The sequence below is a fragment of the Gobio gobio genome (genome assembly GCF_949357685.1).
Source record: "Gobio gobio genome assembly, chromosome: 18".
Classification (NCBI taxonomy): domain Eukaryota; kingdom Metazoa; phylum Chordata; class Actinopteri; order Cypriniformes; family Gobionidae; genus Gobio; species Gobio gobio.
The window spans coordinates 29,052,542-29,072,592 of NC_137111.1; the positions used below are offsets into that span (position 1 = coordinate 29,052,542).

The following is a 20,051-nucleotide window of genomic DNA, read 5'->3' on the forward strand; positions in this document are numbered from 1 at the left end:
CACCTCTTCCAGCAACTCTATCATCAGCTCTCTCACTCTCTCTCTCTAGTGATATCATGTTGAAAATTTGACCTTGAGTCGAGTCTATCTTCTGAGCTCCACTAATATGAACAGCTAGATAAACATGTTTTGCCAACATGCCTTTGAGAAATGATAGTAACTGGTTTCCTCCCTGGTATTTTATTGTGAAATCCTATTCTTAACTAAAGACAAGCACTTTATTAATTCCAGGAATATGTATGAAATACGCATTCTTTCTTGCTTCAGGATATCAGGGGTTATTTGACATTCCTACAGGTTTATAAGCCTGTCCATTACTGTTAGTTATCATGACTGAGGTTGCAGGGTTGGTAGTGTCATATACAGTGCATCCGGAAAGTATTCACAGCGCTTCACCTTTTCCACATTTTATGTTACAGCCTTATTCCAAAATGGATTAAATTCATGATGAGCCTTGAGTCTTTTTGAGTATGATGCTACAAGCACACCTTTTTTTGGGCAGTTTCTCCCATTCTTCTTTGCTGGACCTCTCAAGCTCCATCAGTTTTGATGGGGAGTGTCGGTGCACAGCTGTTTTCAGATCTCTCCAGAGGGTTCGAGTCTGGGCTCTGGCTGGGCCACTTAAGGACATTCACAGAGTTGTCCCGTAGCCACTCCTTTGTTATCTTGGCTGTGTGCTTAGGGTTGTTGTCCTGTTGGAAGATGAACCTTCGCCCCAGTCTGAGGTCCAGAGCGCTCTGAAGCAGGTTTTCATCAAGGATGTCTGTGTACATTACTGCATTCATCTTTCCCTCGATCCTGACTAGTCTCCCAGTTCCTGCCGCTGAAAAACATCCCCACAGCATGATTCTGCCACCACCATGCTTCACTGTAGGGATGGTATTGGACAGGTGATGAGCAGTGCTTGGTTTCCTCCAGACATGACACTTGCCATTCAGGCCAAAGAGTTCAATCTTTGTGCATCGAAACAATCCTGTCTCGAAGGTCTACAGACAATTCCTTGGACTTCATGGCTTGGTTTGTGCTCTGACATGCACTGTTAACTGTGGGACCTTATATAGACAGGTGTGTGCCTTTCCAAATCATGTCCAATCAACTGTATTTACCGCAGGTGGACTCCAGTCAAGTTGCAAAAACATCTCAACGATGATCAGTGGAAACAGGATGCACCTGAGCTCAATTTTAAGTGTCATGGCAAAGGCTGTGAATACTTATGTGCATGTGATTTTTTCGTTTTTTATTTTTAATAAATTTGCAAAGATTTCAAACAATCTTCTTTCACGTTGTCATTATGGGGTATTGTTTGTAGAATTGAGGGAAAAAATATTAATTGAATCCATTTTGGAATAAGGCTGTAACATAACAAAATGTGGAAAAAGTGAAGCGCTGTGAATATTTTGCGGATGCACTATCTAGTGCAGATGGGTTTTTACACAGGTCTAGGGACTGTCCGTTTCACAGTATTTGAATTTTGTCCAGCTGACAAATATGGGTGACTTCTCCTTTTTGTGTGAGTCTCTCTTTCTGTCTGTCATCTTCACTGGAACTGAACTTCTGAACCGTATAGACCAATTGTAAAGTCTTGTGATACAGTTTTTGTTTATTACCCAAGGGCACCTGGTTCACAACCTTACCTAATTTATTTTTAAATGGAATGTTTCAGTGTTTTAGTTTTACATTTCTTCACATTTATATTTCATAATCATGCAATTTAATGATGAAATATCTATTTATTCAAAGTTCCACTGATAATCTAAAGTGGATGTGACACATGCATTTGTTTTTACCAAAAGCTCAATTACTGTGCACTGTCATTCGATATAGATAGAACTGTTTGTGTTCTCATTTTGATTTCCCATTGGGATTAGGGTAACTTGAAACCCCAGATGTTGTTTGAGGGAAACGTATGTTTTCTGTAAAGAGGAAGTGCTGATAGGCCTCATAGCAGTGCGTGTAATGAAACGGCCAGTTATGTCAACTCGATTCTTCACTGTTAGCAGCCGTGTGGCTTCAGATGACCTTCCTTCAGCCATGGAATGACAAAGAGCATTTATGCCTTTGTCCAGGATATTATTCAGCCATTGCACAGCTGTTCCTGCATGCAAGCTTAATACATGGAGTGTGTACTTTAGAAAGCGAGTCACACTTTGCCAGTAAGCAGTCGTACATATTGGTTAATTCCCTGTTTACATTGATGTTTGTGCGATGACCCCTGCCAGTTCACAAGTTTGGGCTCGGTAAGATATTAGGGCTACATTTATTTAATCAGAAATACAGTAAAAACAGTAATATAGGCTAAATTTACAGTATTCATCACTCCAGTCTTGTCACATAATAATGTGGTGCTCAAGTAACATTTCTAATTATTTTCAAAGTTGAAAACACTGTTTAATATTTTTTTAAAACTGATAAACTCTTTCAGGATTCTTTAATGAATAGTTTATTTGAAATGGAAATCATTTGTAACATTATACTGTATATGTCTTTACTGTCACACACACTTTTGTAACATTATACTGTATATGTCTTTACTGTCACGGACACTTTTGTAACATTATACTGTATATGTCTTTACTGTCACACACACTTTTGTAACATTATACTGTATATGTCTTTACTGTCACACACACTTTTGTAACATTATACTGTATATGTCTTTACTGTCACACACACTTTTGTAACATTATACTGTATGTCTTTACTGTCACACACATTAACCACACATTAATGCACCTTTGCTGAATAAATACAATACTGTATTTTCATTTCTTTCACAAAAAAGAAAAATCTCACAAACCCCAACGTGAGATTTAACGGTAATATAATATATTTAAATGGTATAGTATTTCTGTTTGTCCGCAGGTTGAAATTAGATTGGGAATCCTATAATTTATTAGCAGTTCTACCGTTTGTTAGCATGTCTTCGAATTCGCAATTTTTCAACTAATGTGTATTTCAGTGACAGCATAGATTTGTGTTCTGAACATTTTGACATCTTACAGGGTCAAATGAGCTGGGTAGTTCCACACTTACTGTTAATATTTCTTTATTTTATTTTATATGATATAAATGTAAACATTTTTAAATGAGCTTTTGTCACAGTTCAGTATTTTTCTGTTGCTAATGTCTAGTACTGAGAGCAAATAATCTCTGCAATCTTTCTGAACACACTGTAATGTTTCAGTTCCTTTGTGTGGTCGAGAGTGTTAACATCCCTCGAAACTAAGTATTACTATACATACAAATACTAAATACAGGGTTTCGACTGACTTTCGTCACGTTGAGTTAATGGGGAAACATTTTGCTGAGGAGGAATATGACTGATCAAAAAGAGGCCAACAATAACAGAAGAGTCAAGAGTCAAACAGTCAGCTGTTTATTAAACAAGGAACAACGGTCTGAACATTCCTCCCGATGGGTGTCCATTCCTGACAATGCATTGTTTACAATGTTGTTTTTACTTTACATATAACACACATACCAAATTGCATGCTTCAACTTCCCATTGCTGTGCCTACTGTGGGGCGGGATTATTGTTTGAAACATTTGAAAGGAACTTGCTGTAAATTCAATAGCTCTTTTGCAGATAGATGAAAATATCTCTGGCACCATAAGAATCTTATAGAGTTCAGTTCAAAGAGTATGACAAGGAAAAAAGTGAAACTAATAATGAATGATGTCCTTGTTGTCATACTTTGGTTGTTTTGACTCCTCCAGTTGACAGGAAGAGCTTGATCAGAGCGTGTCAGTTGGTTTTAAAATTTCCTATACCGTTTTTTTACTCGCTTAGTGTAACTATAGCAGGGAATGCACTGTGGGGTGAATGAGGTCAAAACAACTCTTTGTTGTGCTTCCCAAAGAAACCAAAGATATTGTGGAAAATTATGACAATATTAGCAAAAGATATTTAAATATTTTAACAAAAATTGTGCTCTCAATCATTTTAAAAAGCTAATTTAAAAATGTCACGATTAGAAAGAATAATGTAATGTTTCCTAATGCAAGTTTTATAAATCTGTGTGCGAACTGGTTATTTACAATGTAGATTGTTTTTAAAAGAGTTTAATAATCTTGATGTTACTGCTAAATTATATGTTTAATATGAGTAAAATGAATACCATCTGGTTTGGTGTCGTTGAATTAGAAGCGAATAAGACAAGCAAAGGTTGTAAAAAAGAAAAGTTTTGTAGTGGATAATTTTAACATTTCTCAAAAAATTGGCCAGTGAACAGAAGCATTTTTGTCTGCTGCCTTTCCAAGCAATTCAAAGGATTTTCTGGAGTTAGTCTGCCACCTAGTGGCGCTGTATGAGAGATGCTTAAGTTATGACATCAAGCAAAAGTGGATAAAGGTCATCATTGCAGTAGAAGAGAATGGTTCCCAAAACATGGTTAGGCGTGTACACTGAGAGCACTGGATGTTGTGCATATCTTCGTGGAGTTGGGATTAGCTTTCATGAGAGCAGTCCTAACATATTTGTCAAAGGAAGCAAGAGGAGAGACGCCCATCGGAAGGGTGCCTCTCTCTGTTCCTTAGTGGGTATAAATAGTCACTTCCTCTCAGGCAATTCCATCGGCAGCTCTGTCTGGGTGGAGGTACTTGCAGTCGGACAGAGGGGTCAGAAAGCTTCAAAGAGACCTATAGTTCAGCCTGAACGTCTTAATGACAGGCCACTCGCCCTCAGAGCCCTTACAATGCTCACAATGGAGCTCACTTCCTGTGTGCGTTACAAAGCTCCCATATCCACTTCAAAATCTATCCACAAAGTCCAGGAAGTACATACTTTACATATGCACACAATGTTTATACGTTTATAATGGGGGACGTGCACCTTTCACAAACTGAATTGAGGATGCAGAAATGTTGTCTGGAAAGTTAAAAAAATTGTCTTGAGGTTGTTATATGCCTTAATGGGATAGTTCACCCAAAAACGATTTTTTTAATGTTTATCTGCTTACCCCCAGGGCATCCAAGATGTAGTGTTTCTTCAGTAGAACACAAATGAAGATTTTTAACTCCAACCGTTGCAGTGTGATAGTCGTATAATGCATGTCAATGGGGATATTTTAGAGTATGAGAGCAATGAGAGTAAAAACACATAGACATACAAATCCATATTAAACCATGCGGCTCATGGGGACACATTGATGTCTTAAGACACGAAACGATCGGTTTCTGCGAGAAACCGAACAGTATTTATGTTATTTTTTTACCTCTTATCAGACGAATGTCATCTAGGATTCCCAGCGCCATAACTTCCGGCGAATGAGGTCAAAATACTGGCGCGATCAAAGATATATATACGTAGTTGCCTCATTCGACCGATCCGCGCAGGCACTAATGAAGGATCTATGTATATATATCTATGATCGCGCCGGTATTTTGCATGTATTTGGACCTTATTCGCCAGAAGTGATGGCGCAGGGATGGCTGATGCAGAGCAATAGAAAAAAATGAAATACATTTTTAAATATGGACATTTTTCTTACACAAACGCATCGATTCGCTTCAGAAGGCCTTTATTAACAGCCCGGAGCCGTGTGGAGCATGTTATTTGACGGACAGATGCATTTTTTATGGACTTCAAAAACAGAGCAACTATTACTGCTATTATAATGCTTGGATTATCCAGAACATTTTCAATATAACTCAGATTTTATCCGTCTCAAAGAAGAATGTCATACACCTCGGATGACTTGAGGGTGAGTAAATCATGGGCTAATTTAAATTTTTGGGTGAACTATCCCTTTAAAGACAGACAGACAGATAGCTGTACATGCTTGCAAAGATTTGAAGCAAAAGTAACACTACCGCAAACAAATGAACTCAATCAGTACATTTAAGTTAGGTCATTGCTATCTTCTCCAGTGACTGTAGTGCTTGTTTTCAATTTCAGGTCTAATGCAACTAAAAAAGGAGAACATCTCAACAACTTTCTGAATAAGCTTTTCCCCTCCACAGTGGAGCTGTAGTGAGCTGTAGCGTTCCTGAGCCAGAGAGCGCAAACATCCCACTCCCGGCATCGGGCTGGGCTCCAGCTGAGAGTGTAGGATGTTTACACTCCCTGAAGCTCATATGGGTTCCCAAGTCAGGCTGTGATGGAGAGATCTGGCCATGCCTTCATAGCGAAGAATTCTTGACCCAAGCATACCTGAATATCGCGCTTCGATCAACGCACTTGTTAAAAATCTCAGCTCAGTCTGGTGTTGTTGCTCATAATGTACATGTATCAAAAAATAAAAAATGTGGCCTTTTTTTTTGTATTTGAGTTTTTTTCCAGTTCTGTTAATTATTTTAATTTCTTCCCTTTTCTTGCTTTTTAATTTCTAATGAATAAAAACGTCTGCTGAATGAATCAATGTAAAAGTTTTAGTTCTCATTAATGATAAAACTGTGAAATTACAAAACTGTTTTAAAAAGAGAACCGGCCACGAGTTAAATTCATAGAATATCAGAGGAAATGAGATCATTGCCAATGAATGAGGAGCGGTGGATGAGAGATGTCACTGCTGCGCCTTTCAGGAATCTGGACATGCCAGTCGTTAGTCTTTGAGATAATCTAACCGCCCTATTAATAGAGACACATTCCTCATCCTGCAGCCTACTGGTTCTCTTAGGGTAGAGGAACTGCGGGGAGAGTTTGTTTGCGCGGGTAAATAGAATGCGAGGGGTCTGGAGTCGATGTCCCAAGGGAGCGAGGAGAGGCGGAGACAGTGGACGCTCCCACGGACCAGCGTCATCTGAGGAGCCTCTGCATCGCTCCTGGCCCCTGTCCAGGATCCCTAGCCCACCCTCCCGAAAGCAGCAACCCCTCCTCCCTCCTGAGGATGTGGCCGCTCCCAGCCCCTCTGAACTGGCCTGAATGGAAGCTTTTCACATTCTTCAGTCCCCTTTTCTCTTATTGGACAAGAAGGCTCTCTTTCTGCCCCCTCTCTCTATGTCTTCACTGAATCTTCTGGGAAAAGTCATCAGACTTGGTGCCAGCCTATGGGCATAAAGAGGGGTGGAGGACAAGAAACACACAGAGAAAGAGTGATTGAGTTTACCAGGAAGGGGAACAAGAGGGGACAGAGCGATTAAACTGGTGGGGCTGGAAAAAGACAAGAATGATTTTTATAAAAGGCTTAATGAATGCAGACACACAAAGCTGAAAGATTGCAACATATAGATGATATTGTAATAGGTAAATCTACTGTGTTCTTTAGTAAGAAACTAAAGCAGTTTTTTTTTTCCTCCTCACAAAATATTTACATTCTAGCATTATAGTTTGTGTCTGTTGCCTTCTGGAATGCAGTAGATATGATTTAGAAGCAAAACTTAATGACACTTTTAGATCTTCTGCCACTTTAACATTTGCAGCCTGTGCTTAACAGAAACGTTGCATAATTTGTGATAAATTGTTAAAATATTTTAAACTAAGAATGAGTTTAAAATATATTTTAAGTATTAATGTGCCAATCTCTGTGCTCTTGCCCAGCATTTTAATGGCAAATTTAAATACAAAATACCAATGTACAGCTTATTCAACAAGCAGTTTATCATTACCCCATTTTTATTGAAGAACTAGGTACTTGAACCGTTAATACTAACACTTACTATTCTATATTTAAAAAACCCTGGCTGTGTGTACTGTGCTGGACTAACTGGGACTGGTCCCGGCACTTGCATATTGTTGCCCTATTGTTGGTTTGATTTCTTATAGTGCTCTCCTCATTTGTATGTCAATTTGGATAAAAGCGTCTGCTAAATGATTAAATGTAAATTCATATTCAATTATAGACACTATAAGGGAGTAGTTCTCAACTCCGGTCCTGGTGCCCCACCGCTCTGCACACTCTCTTATCTAACACACCTCATTCAGATCATCAGCTTTTTAGGAGAGTTCCTGGGTCAGATAAGAGAGACATAAAATGTGCAGACGTGGGCGCCAGGACCAAACAATATGGAGTTGGAACAATACGAGGAAGATCAGAATATCATCCTTTTAGAATGACAGTTTTATTTATTTATTTTTCAACGATTGTATTTTCCTTTATCACATTAAAGATGTCCCTGAGGACTGTCTCACCCCTAGGTGTCTGCAGGGTCAACATGAGTGAGCTGTCCAGAGTGCTGAAACTGGGTGCTCATTAAATCTGTCATTTTGATTAAGTGATAACCAACTAAAGCTAGAAAACCTTGGGTGAAACCAAGTCTTCAACTCTGCTCCTGGGGACCCACTTGCTGTATCTTAATTCAGAGGCTGCATCCTTCAATCCTTCGAAGTCCGCAAAAGTCAAACCGAGCGTTGTTAAATTGGATAGTCTAGACTCTAGATTACGGAGGATTGTTCTTGTCTTGTAGCAAAAGTAACAGCTGCTGTTGACGAGCGACAGTAACATTTATACTGGACTTTTAAAAAAGTTATATTTAACTGTCTAAAAAAACACAACAGGGTTCACAAATTGTCTAAATATGTTCATGTGGTCTATTTATGTACTTAATAAAGACGATAAACTACATAAAATCACATCTTAGTAAATGTTAAAGTTTTTATTTTTACATTTGTATCGTTAGATATTCGAGTAAATTGAAACCGAATACATTTAAAAGTATAATCCAGCATTCAAGTATAATCTGCGCATTGAATTCTGGGGTAGGCTAGGTCGGCGAAGGATCCATCTGTTGTATCCCTCATTTCCCAGGAAATGAAGGATGCATTTCAAGGAGCCTTCGAATTGGAAGAGCCTTCTTATCGCATCTGTGATGCAATTAGCTGGAAATTAATTTGAATGCAGCCTTCGAAGGAAGCCGCCTCTGAATTAGGACGCAGCTACTGTCCTGCAGAGTCCAGCTCCAACTTTGATCAAACACATCTCAAGCAGCTAATCAAGGTCTTCACGATTGCTTGAAAAATCACAATGCAAGTCTGTTGAAGCAGATTGGAAATAAATGTTGCAGGACAGAGGGTTGAACACCTAGGTCACGTGTCAAACTCCGCTCCTGAAGGGCCACTCTCCTGCAGACTGTAGCTCCAAAACACCAACCTAGAAATTTCTAGTAATCCTGAAGACCTTGACTAGCTGGTTCAGGTGTCTTTAATTATGGTTGGAGCTCAACTCTGCTGGAGTTTGACACCCTTGACCTAGGTCAAAGACTACACATTACTTTTTGTATATCAACAGACTAAATTTTAAGGCATGGATGGCTCAGCTAATGGTGTGAGTTTGGCAGGCGGGACTATTTGTTTGTCAAACCAATGTTTGTTGTTTGCATCACATAACCAACTCCATCTGTATGACTTTTCTGACATAGTAAAACTTTCTAAAACGGCATGGATGCTTCAGCAAATGCATTTTTATCTTACATTCGCTTTTATCACTATCTGAAATGTCAGTACAGACATTTATAAGCCTGGATTGTTTTTTTTACATTTACAGTGTTAACAGAACAGATCCATTGAAATACATTATAAAGACTAGTAAAAATACTACACACCAAACATGGTTCACAGTGCTAAAAATATTGGTTTCAACTTGAATAATACATCTATAATAATATTAATGTTCAAAATAAGCATTTAGCAGTGTTGTCCGATAATTTGCAAAGCTAATTTGTTTGACATAAGAAATGGTCAAATAGCAAAATCCTAAATATAAAAAAGTAGCTTTTCCATTTTAGACAGTGTTAATGCATCAATTGGTTCAGTGAATGGACTTTGTAGGCTTGAAAGTTTTCACTTTGCTGACCCAAAGCTGTTCCTCAGGATCACATTTCTGTGCTTTTCATCGCACGCCCTGTGGGAGCCTTCATGCAGGAGGTGGGAAAGCAAGAATCCTGTGCTCTCTGTATCTGTGTTACAGGCCTTTGAAACTCTGAGAAGGAGTGACCCGGAGCAGGGGCAGCTCAGCTAATCTAGGTCTTAGCGCTCCGCAGGTGTTGGGGATGAATGTGTTTTACACGATTGAATGTGTTAATCTGACACAAATGGCAACCCTTGGCTTCTGATGTTGACATTCGGCCTCTAGAGACAGTGCTCATTCTCGCCAGAGCCCGTGAAGCAGACCCTCGGCCTGATTCGCTCTCGAACCGCTGTTTGCTCTTTACATGCCACAGAGGGATCCATTTCAGCCTGTATCAGTCCACAAAGCTACGCAATTGCAGCTGCTGTGGATCGAAAGCAACATGGCTGAAACAGTCAGCTGTTGGTGTAGTCGACTGTTTTGTGTAAACGATAAAAACACAGGAAGGTGTGAAAACCTTTCATAGTTTACTGTCAGAAGTGACTTCGTGTCAGGTAGCTCACGTGACATTACCCATGATAAATTAGTCTAAAATAATGCATAGAAAGCTAGATGTTCTTTATCGACATATCAAAATTACACAGGCTTATTGACAGAAAACATTACCCTTTTTTCAGTGGGTCATGATCTGGTTACATAACATACATCTTAAGTGAGAGAAATATTAATACAGTTTACCAAACACTGTGAAGGTATCAATCTAGCCACATTTAAAAGTCTGACTGAATGTTTGATTCCCCCAAAAAGGAGTATAGCCCACAATTTTATCTGAGTGCACTTTATTTTTTAAGTTAAAAATCTTAGTTAAAATGAACTAAACACAAAATTCCAAGTTTGAAATCAAGTTGCTTTGCGTAATTGTGTAGATGTTTGCGCAATGAAATTTACTCTATAGCACTACCTAGCGACCAAACAGTGGTTTTACCAGCATTGTCGGTCGGACCAATGTGAAAATTATCACATTTTGGCAAGTATATTTTATAATCTTTTAAAAATAAAATGAATAAATATGAAATATTTATAAACAATATATACTTATGCTTATAAATAGTTGTATTTGTAGCACTAATTAAATTCCCAAATCTTATAAGTTGTTGGCCTATCTTTTTTAAGCTTACTATTTTCACAGTGCTTTCCAGTTTTGTGTACAATGTGCATCAGATGGCCCGTGAATTGACTTTGTGGCTCTTCAGAGAGTGGAACTAAAAGTAATTGAACCTGAACATTAAAATCAGATGGTTTGTTCCAGTAGGTGTGTCCACGTTCTCCTGCTGCAGGATTCTGGGTGAGAGTAACAGCAGTTGGCTGCTGCAAACATCCGACTGAAAGCTCCATCTTAAGCACCAGCTTCCAGTCAAGGATGTTTACAGTAGCCCGTACTGCCAGCAGTTTTTTTTGCCCATGCAGACGATACCTAAACCTGACTCTGACTTTAACACTAATACACGGAAATTTGTACCATTGCTGATACAAACATTTTTTTTTATTAAGCACCACTACAAACTTTACTTTATGGGACTGCAGACTTCAGTGGCCTTTCGGCACTCCTACCTCTGTGTCCATGGAGAGACAGTCATTCCAGCAAGGTTTGGCCCACCTTGTGACACTATGAGGGCTGGTAACCATGACAGAAGAGAAATGTCATATTTACATTGAAAACACTGGAAACAAAGCGGCTGCCGTTTGTTTTGCCAAGACTCTCCCACAAAGAGCCAATCTGATGAAGCTTCATGCAACATATCCCTGCTGACTGCAAACATCTCCTAAACACAAACACCAGAGCAGTTTCCTGCCACCCCCCTCCAATCACAAAGCGTCCATCTCTGTTTACTCTTTAAACGAAGCTGTTAGACCCCTGTGTTGTGAGGGCTGAGATGGCAGATTTCCTCAAGACCGTCTCAACTCCCTTCAAGCACTAGACTCAAGCCTGCAGCTCTGAGAGAAGCCTCTATAAGCCCATTACACAAAAGGGAACGCCAACTAACTCAAAACTACATTTTCTGTCATCAGTTGTACTTTTTATTAGATTTTTTACTTTCGCTCAACTGGCCTCTAAAACTGGAAATGTGTGTAAGTGAGAATAGCTACTTTGACAAAGTGACAATGGGAATTCGGAATGAGTCTCGTCTTACTAGTCGCTTACTACTAGATGTATCACATCATTCACTGACATTTAGAAAATCTATTTAACTGTTTCTGAAGTCACAAGTCTTTCTCTGTACTTCAATATTTTGAGGATATTTCTCAAATTTTGATTTTAGGGGAAAAAACTAAAATAAATAAACATTATTAGGTAAAACAATGAGAAATATTGGTTTCTGGGCTATTTTTAGGTCAACTAAACAAATTTGTGACTGACTATAAATACTATATATACTGAATTGACATATTATATGTATATTTTTCTACAAGTAAACTGATAAATGCCACAATTTGGTGGGTCTAGCACCAAAATTATTTTATTATCATATTATATATATCATATATCATATAGATTTCAACTCTTTACAAAATAGCCATACATGTTTACGTGATGTTGTATTATAATCAAAATTATTATTAAAATATTTATAATTAATATTTTGCCATAATGCATATCTTTTATCATGTAGCTAGTTATATTTGTTGTAGCTTAGCTTGTGTCTGATAAACAGACCAGACCAGAAAAAAAACCTTCCGTTTTTGGAGCATTTCATGTTCACTGCCTACAAAAGCTATACTATACAGATTTGTGTGTATGTATGTAAATGAAATTTGTAACATGCATCCCCATGACATCTTATCCACACGGCAGCAGTCAGCAGCATGTGCTGTAAGATACATAACAGGTTGTTAATGAGACGTGGCTTCAAGTGTGTGTGTGCCTAACCGTGTGTTGAGACTGTGTACAGGGTCTGATCTGCAGTGCACTAGAGCTGCATTATTCTGGATAAATTGCAATTTTTTTTTGTTTTAAATAGTGAGTGTGATTCTCCCACGATTCTGAACAGGCAACTAAACGAAACGTAATTTACCAGAGGTTATGACAAAATGGAAATTGCTGCATTCTATTTAAAATGTTTAATTAATTTGAATGACTAGAATGAATGATTCAATGACTCTCTCGTTTCATTACTGGATGAATCAGCGGCTGCATCCGAATTCGCATACTTCCCTAGGCGAAAAACAATATGTCACAAAAGGAGTATGTCCTAATTCACAGTATTTATAAAAGAGTAGCCAAAAAGTACCCAGATGATACTTCTTCAGGCAAGATTCCGAAGTGTGCATACAATGGATATTTTACTATCCCATGTGGCCACTGGAGAGTATTTGTGAATCGCAGTAACGCGACGCAACTTATGCAGGTAGGTCGCGTGATAAGGGCAACATGGCGAATGCAGTATGTCCAGATTACATTCATACTACACACATTAATACTATATAGAATGTACTTTTTTAGCGGTTGCAGAGTAATTACTTATTCAAAATAAGTACCTACCCAAGAAAGTATGTGATTTCGGACACAGACAGTGTTTTTGAACAAATCTCTTGAATGAATGATTCCAACAATTTTTTTTTAGCACTCACTTGTTGCCATAACAGTATTTGAAGCACCAAGTTACTTTCAAATGGTGATTTGCTCTATTTTGAAGGTCTCGAGTCTCGAGTCTAGCATTACATTTTTATATGTTTTGGAGCTGTGGTGTGCTGACTTTTATGTTTTTTCTTGTTGAGCACCCATTTTGAACAAAAAATTGTTTTGCCGTTAATGTGCGTGCTTTGGATCAGTTTTTGATGGCTACCATAGACATTAGTGTTTAATGTCTGAACTTCTATGATCATTTGAATATTTAACAGAAATAATGTAACTGTGTGGTTGAAAAATTTTTTTGTGAAGCTGTTTGTTACCTATACATGATAACTGCTTTCTCTGGGTCAGCGGCAGCGCCAACGCAAATTTGAATGTTCCCTTTTTATTTTGTCAAAGGTTTAATAAACAGAAGAGAATCGGCGTCGTTTAGGAATAAGATCACGTGGGTGTTTAAATCGAGATCATGATCTTTTAACGATTAATCGTGGCTCTACAGTGCACTGACTCTGGTGAAACTCCCAGGGTCCCACATCCCTCCCAGCGCTCAGGTCACGGCGGGAACAAAGCAAACTTTATCAGACCACAGCAATCCCACATTCCGCAGATTCTTAGCACTTGGCAACCGCATAGCATGTAGTAAGGCAGAGACGTAGGGAGAGGGAATTGGGGGAAGGGGTGGAGAGCAAGGAAAGAGAGCGAGACTAAATGAAAAAAGGAAGGGATCTGGCTGTGAGTCCGAAGACACACGGCCTCCACCCAAACAAGGCCTCTGATCACATCAATAATTTGCTATGGTTCTGTTCACTCTGTTTTACAGTTACCATTAGCATTGATCTATTTTTTGATGGGGCAATAGCAGCTGTAGTCAAATATTTGGAACATATTAAAATAAAAAATCCATGTCATGACCCCTTTAAATAGCCCAAATATATGTATTTTTTAATAAACTATGAAAATTGTAGTGCTGCCCCCTAATAGTCGACTAAACGTTAGTCGACGAAAGGAGGCTTGGTCGACGAAATTTGAGCCAGTTAGTGGCAGAAAAAAATAATCCACATGAATTGGACACAGAAAATCCAAAGTGTGGGAACATTTCGAGAGGGTAAACAATGACCACAAAAAGGTGACATGCGACCTCAAACATGATTTATCATTTAAAACATTTAAAACCTTGATAAATGTGAGGTAATATTAGGCGGATATCCAAGGGTTCTTGCGGAGTGTGGAAGCTAAATTAGTGCCGCACTTACTGAACAACATGTTTAACTTAACTTCCATGTCCACGCCATCGGAGCGCATTTTCGCAAAGGCCCGCTTCATTGTGAGCATATGAGAAGACAGTTATTTTAGTGTTTCAGATGCTGCTATATATTTTATTTATACGTTTTTATATAGGCCTAGGCCTAATGTATATTTATTTTGTTTGTGTTCTGACCTCTAAAAAAACTGAGTTTTTGTTCTGATCTTGCTGGTGTCGCTGAAGCATGCGTGAGCACTTCATTTATATTTTAAATGCTCATTGTTATAGTTTAGTATTTGACTAATCGACTAATGGCTTACATGAACGACTAACAGTTGACTAATAAAATCTTTAGTCGGGGGCAGCCCTACAAAATTGTGACTGAATGCATTTTCATTATATGGAAAAGACAACCTTTGACATTTATGATAATAACTCTTTATACCGCACAGGAAAAACATTTGAGTGACATGAGGGTGGGTGGATGATGTCATACATTTCAGTTTAAAGCTAATGATTGGCGCCATGTGCAACATGATTGAACTGACCAATTGTAGACATGTAAATGAGATTTATGCCACAGCATTTTACACTTTTTTTTAACCTCTTAAGATCTGGGACCATTTTTGGGATTTCCACCTGGATTTGGCCTACCCAAATTGAAAAGCTTCCCATACACACATACAGTGGTCTAAGTTCAACATTTTTGTGTCATTTTACAGGAAACCCTTTGAAGTTACATAAAACACTGCTAAAAGTGATAAACATGTATGTATTGGTTGTCTAAGCAGTAACCCCCACAAACACAAAAAAGATACTTTATATATATATATATATATATATATATATATATATATATATATATATATATATATATATATATATATATATATATATATATATATATATATATATATATATATATATATATATATATATATATAAATATATATAAATTCCTATTTATACTATAAAACTATAAAAAGTTTTGAAAGTGTGTAACTCAGGCCCTGTGTGCTCTAGCACCCTGCAGACAGTTTGGGCTATTTCCACTAAATTCCAGAAAATAGTGGAAAAAATTATTTTGTCTGTGTCATGTTGTATGCAAGATTTATTCAAATGGGTCTGAAGGATCATTGCCCCCCCCCCCCCCCCCCCCCCCCCAACAGTGGTATAAATGCAATATCCCAGTGTCATTAAATTAATTTAATATGCTGGAAACAGCCCAAACTGTCTGCATGGTGCTAGAGCTCACAGGGCCTGAGTTACACACTTTCAAAAATGAATTCATAACCAAAAAAAAAATCAAAAAGCGTCTCTTTTTTGGGGGGTGGGGGGGTTATTACAGCTCAGACAACCTATACTTACATGTTTATCACTTTTAGCCGTGTTTTATGTAACTTCAAAGGGTTTCCTGTAAAATGACACATTATTTTTGAACTTAGACCACTGTATGTGTGTATGGGAAGCTTTTCAGTTTGGGTAGGCCAAATCCAGGTGGAAATGGTACCAGAGTAATTTAGTGTAAATATGTTACTTTGTGTAAAACAAATGCCAAAGTGATGCATATCTCCAGAAAGTATAGACTCTAAGCTTTCAAATGGTTCCACATATGAGGTCAGAGCTCCTCCACAGACATTTAAAATTGAAAGTATATACATGATGACCCTGTACAGGATCCGCGGACTTTAAGTGGTTAAACTTAAAATAGTCATTTAACTTACTTACCACAGGTAAATACTTATTTCTTTAAGTTCCAAACTCAACACTGGGAGTCTGGGACTCAACTTCTGACTGCTGTCATGAATTGAATCTGTCTAATGAATTTAAGTGCCATTTTATGCTGCTAACACAAACACAATACATTTTCCAGAAAAGGCAAAGTCACAGCAAGGTCACAAAGATCAGACACATTCCGCTACCTCGTCATCTTTTCTCTTTCTGTCTGAGAGCTCAATAAAGCAGAACCTTCTCAAATAAAGCATTGGTCCTGATGGCTGGGATTTTCTGATCATCCCGTTCTCCCGAGACTGTGAAAATACCACCCTTGTGAGCGGCACTCTGATTAGATCAAGGGCCTCATCAAAGCATTCCTTCCCTAACACTGACTTAAACTGCATTTCTCATGATGGCAAATGCCCTATGGGACAAACTCTTTGTGGAGCACATGAGGTTAAGTCAATGTCTAGAATCCTTCTCTGACTTTAACAGAAACCACTTTTTCCCTTTTAACACATTTGTCAAGTCAGTCTGATTCAGATGGCATTCGTAATGCATTTGACTGTTTTTGAGAAAATGTTCTTCAAATATTTGAATAAAGTCTACACTAAAATAAAAATATAGCTATGGATAAAAACTACAGACGTGGCAAGTATGTCAGGCTATTCGCTTGATCTTTTCCTGTTGATTTACCCTTTTGAAATTTCCGAAACGCAACAAAAAAACACGGCCCCATTTCTATTTGAATTGCATGCACTTGAGATGTTAGAAAACATATAGATTTTTTTACCTGTTCCACACAGAATCACTTGTTTCCATTCGCTGGCATTGCTTTAACTTTCTCTCTCCTTTATTTTTTTTTTTCCAGGAACCCAAAACTGCCCAAAGCAGAATCAGACGAGCAAAGGCCTCTCTGACCTTGCTCAAGGTCACACTTCTTTGCACTCGACGGGCAGTTAAACACAGCTCGCTGATTCCAGGCACGAAACTCACAGCAAGAGAACAAGTCATCTGTGTCACTAGAACACTGATTAACAGAAAACGCTAAGTTCGCTAACTCTCAGAGGTCAACAGGAAGTCATGCCACCCGACATTTACACTCTACCTGCTGTTTTGCGTCACTGAATTAGAAATGATAAAACAGACATGGAGTGAAGATGAAAAAGACTTACTTAACATGTTAAATGCAATAATGAAGGGTTTAATGAATGGGTCTCGACACACATTGGCCTCAATTGGCTCATGCTTGCCAACCTATCCAACTACAAAGCCATGACACGAGGGACGCAAAATCTGATTTTCATCTCGTCTTTGAGAACTACTGAAAGAGCAAGGTTACTTTTGATAGGCTGTTTCACTGAAGCAAAGAAAATAACTAAAGTAATGCACTGTGACACAGATGTGACAGTTAGATAAGAAGTAACTGCTGGCCTACATAATCTTGCAACTGTTCCAAGACGAAAGATCCATTCACACCAAGGATGAGAACTATAATGATAATTAATAACAACAAGGTTTCAATATTCGTTAAAAGTCCACATCACAACTGTAGTTATCATTATAGTCATCCTGAAATAAATGGGCCTTAAAGCGACAATGTGTAATTTTCCGCCGCTAGAGGTCGCTTATTCTAAACAAAGGCGTAGCTTGATGATGCCTGGATTTCGCAGAGCTTTTATTATGCCGCAGACGACCGCTTTCGGTCCTTTTCTGGTCATTACGCAGTGCTGTTTTATCATATTAGATACATTTGAGTGTGTTCAAAGTTATGTTATAATGCTGTGCGTTCGGTCTGCGGCTACTATGAGACATTTGTTGCACACTGTAGTAAGCTAGATCGATATTAGGCATGGTACTCGTGGTAAATCAAGAAAACGAGATTTAAACAATAAGACTAGGCTATATAGTGTTGAGCTATATAACAATGATTCTTTTTCTGTCAATGAATGTATACATACAGTTGCTCACCTGTCTAATAAAACACATAATATATTAAAGCGTATTTGGTGTTTTCATGTTTTCTACAAAATAAATCCAGAAATCGAGGGTAACGTGGGTATGATGTCATTGATAGGCGACACGTGTCCTGGTTAAAATTGCTTATTTCTCTGGATTTAAACATTCTTGAAAACATTTGGGATAATGCCTTTAAATGTAACAGCACAAATGAAAATAAAATTGTAAAAATTCCACCTCTGTGTTCATGGTTTTTTTTTTTAAAAAGCTAGAGCATCTGTGTTTTTTCTCTCTCTCAGGTAGTCATATTTAATTTTTAAGGGATAAAAACGAGGCTGTGAGGAAAAGAACAGTGTAGTTAATGGATTTGTGCTGTACTTTAACAACATGCCAGGTGTTCAGCTGACGAAACATCTTTAAAACTTTCAGTAGACAAAAAAAGTTATTTTGTAGCCTACCTTTATACAGTAGGCTACGTAGCCTACATTGTGTTCTATCCCTCACAGCATAAAGTAGGCTATATGGCGTCTGCCCTGACCAAAGCATATGGAAGCAATGTTCTGTGATTTTGCCTGAAAAGAGCAGCAGTTATTGAAAGTCAGAGCGTCGACGTTTTATTTGCGCTTTTTCTATCACTACTGAGCAGAAAATGGAAAATCCGGACTCCGCTCCACTCATACAACGCTCCGGGACTGAGATTTACTTGTTCTCTCAAAAGCTTGATTGGCGGAGAATAGCTACATGTAGAATCCGAAATATTATAATATTAATTACTTGATATTGTATCCTAATTACTGAAACCTGCAGTGTTGGTAATTTACACAAGTGTGAATAGCCTACCTGCGGCCTTGTTCTTACAGACGAATACAAGTTTTGGTTATCTCCTGTAGGCTATCATATTGCTTAAATACATAAATTCGATTAAATGCATATGCTATATTGTAGTTTACATTTCATATTTTTCCCCATAACGAAGCTATTTCCTCGACAGCGCACTGCCTGCTGCTCTACTAACTTATTTCTTTTTAAATAAATGTACAATCCAGACACTTAATGCAGCATATGAACAGACCACTCACCGAAGTTACATTCAGAATGTATATGTATTTCTAAGAAAGTTCCGTCCGATGAACTTTCTTTCACAAGATTCTTGGCAGATGTCCGTGACTTTTCCTCCAGCGCTGAAAGCAAAGATGCCTAGTGAGAAAATGCATAAATGTCCAGAATGTCATCTCCACATCGACTACAAATCGCCGCGTTCTTCGTCTTCTTAATGGCTTTATCATGTCTTCAACTTCACGAAAGCCCGTCCTCAAGTCATTTAAAGTTCTTGGTCAAAGCAGACATGTACAATGTATTTGCATAAGCTGTTGGGAACCGCCAAGTGCGTAATTACGTAACGTTAATTATCTCACGCGACGCAACAAAAATAGACAGCGGCCGTTATAAACAACTATTATAGTGCTTTCGTTGAAGTTTTGTAGCGTCGCGACGCTCTTTACTATGTAGACACGGCGTTAAAAGTCTATAATAAAGCTTTGTAAAATGGCAACTGTAAGAATGGGGGCTGCTTGACTTCTTCGTTCGAGCGCACTGTAAAGCTGTCACCCACTCCGGGCAATCTGTCACTCCTGACTTTTTCTATGCGGATTCCTGCACTTTGGCCCGCCCCTTTTCTGTCATCGCTGTCGAGTGCTGACCAATCAGCAGGCGAAGCGCTCTCATCCATGATGGTGCCAGCTTTTACGTTCACTGTATGACCTCTTGACCGCAGTACTTT

At 38.4% G+C, this 20,051-nt stretch overlaps 1 long non-coding RNA gene across 1 annotated transcript; it reads right to left on the reverse strand.

Annotated features, from left to right (window-relative positions):
* Positions 1 to 3,360: 3,360 nt before the first annotated feature.
* LOC307141642 lies at positions 3,361 to 19,890 on the reverse strand. The gene is made up of 2 exons (XR_013818371.1): positions 19,351 to 19,890; positions 3,361 to 6,985 (listed from the first exon to the last, which is right to left on the reverse strand). It is a non-coding gene; the product is annotated as an uncharacterized lncRNA (long non-coding RNA).
* Positions 19,891 to 20,051: the final 161 nt, after the last annotated feature.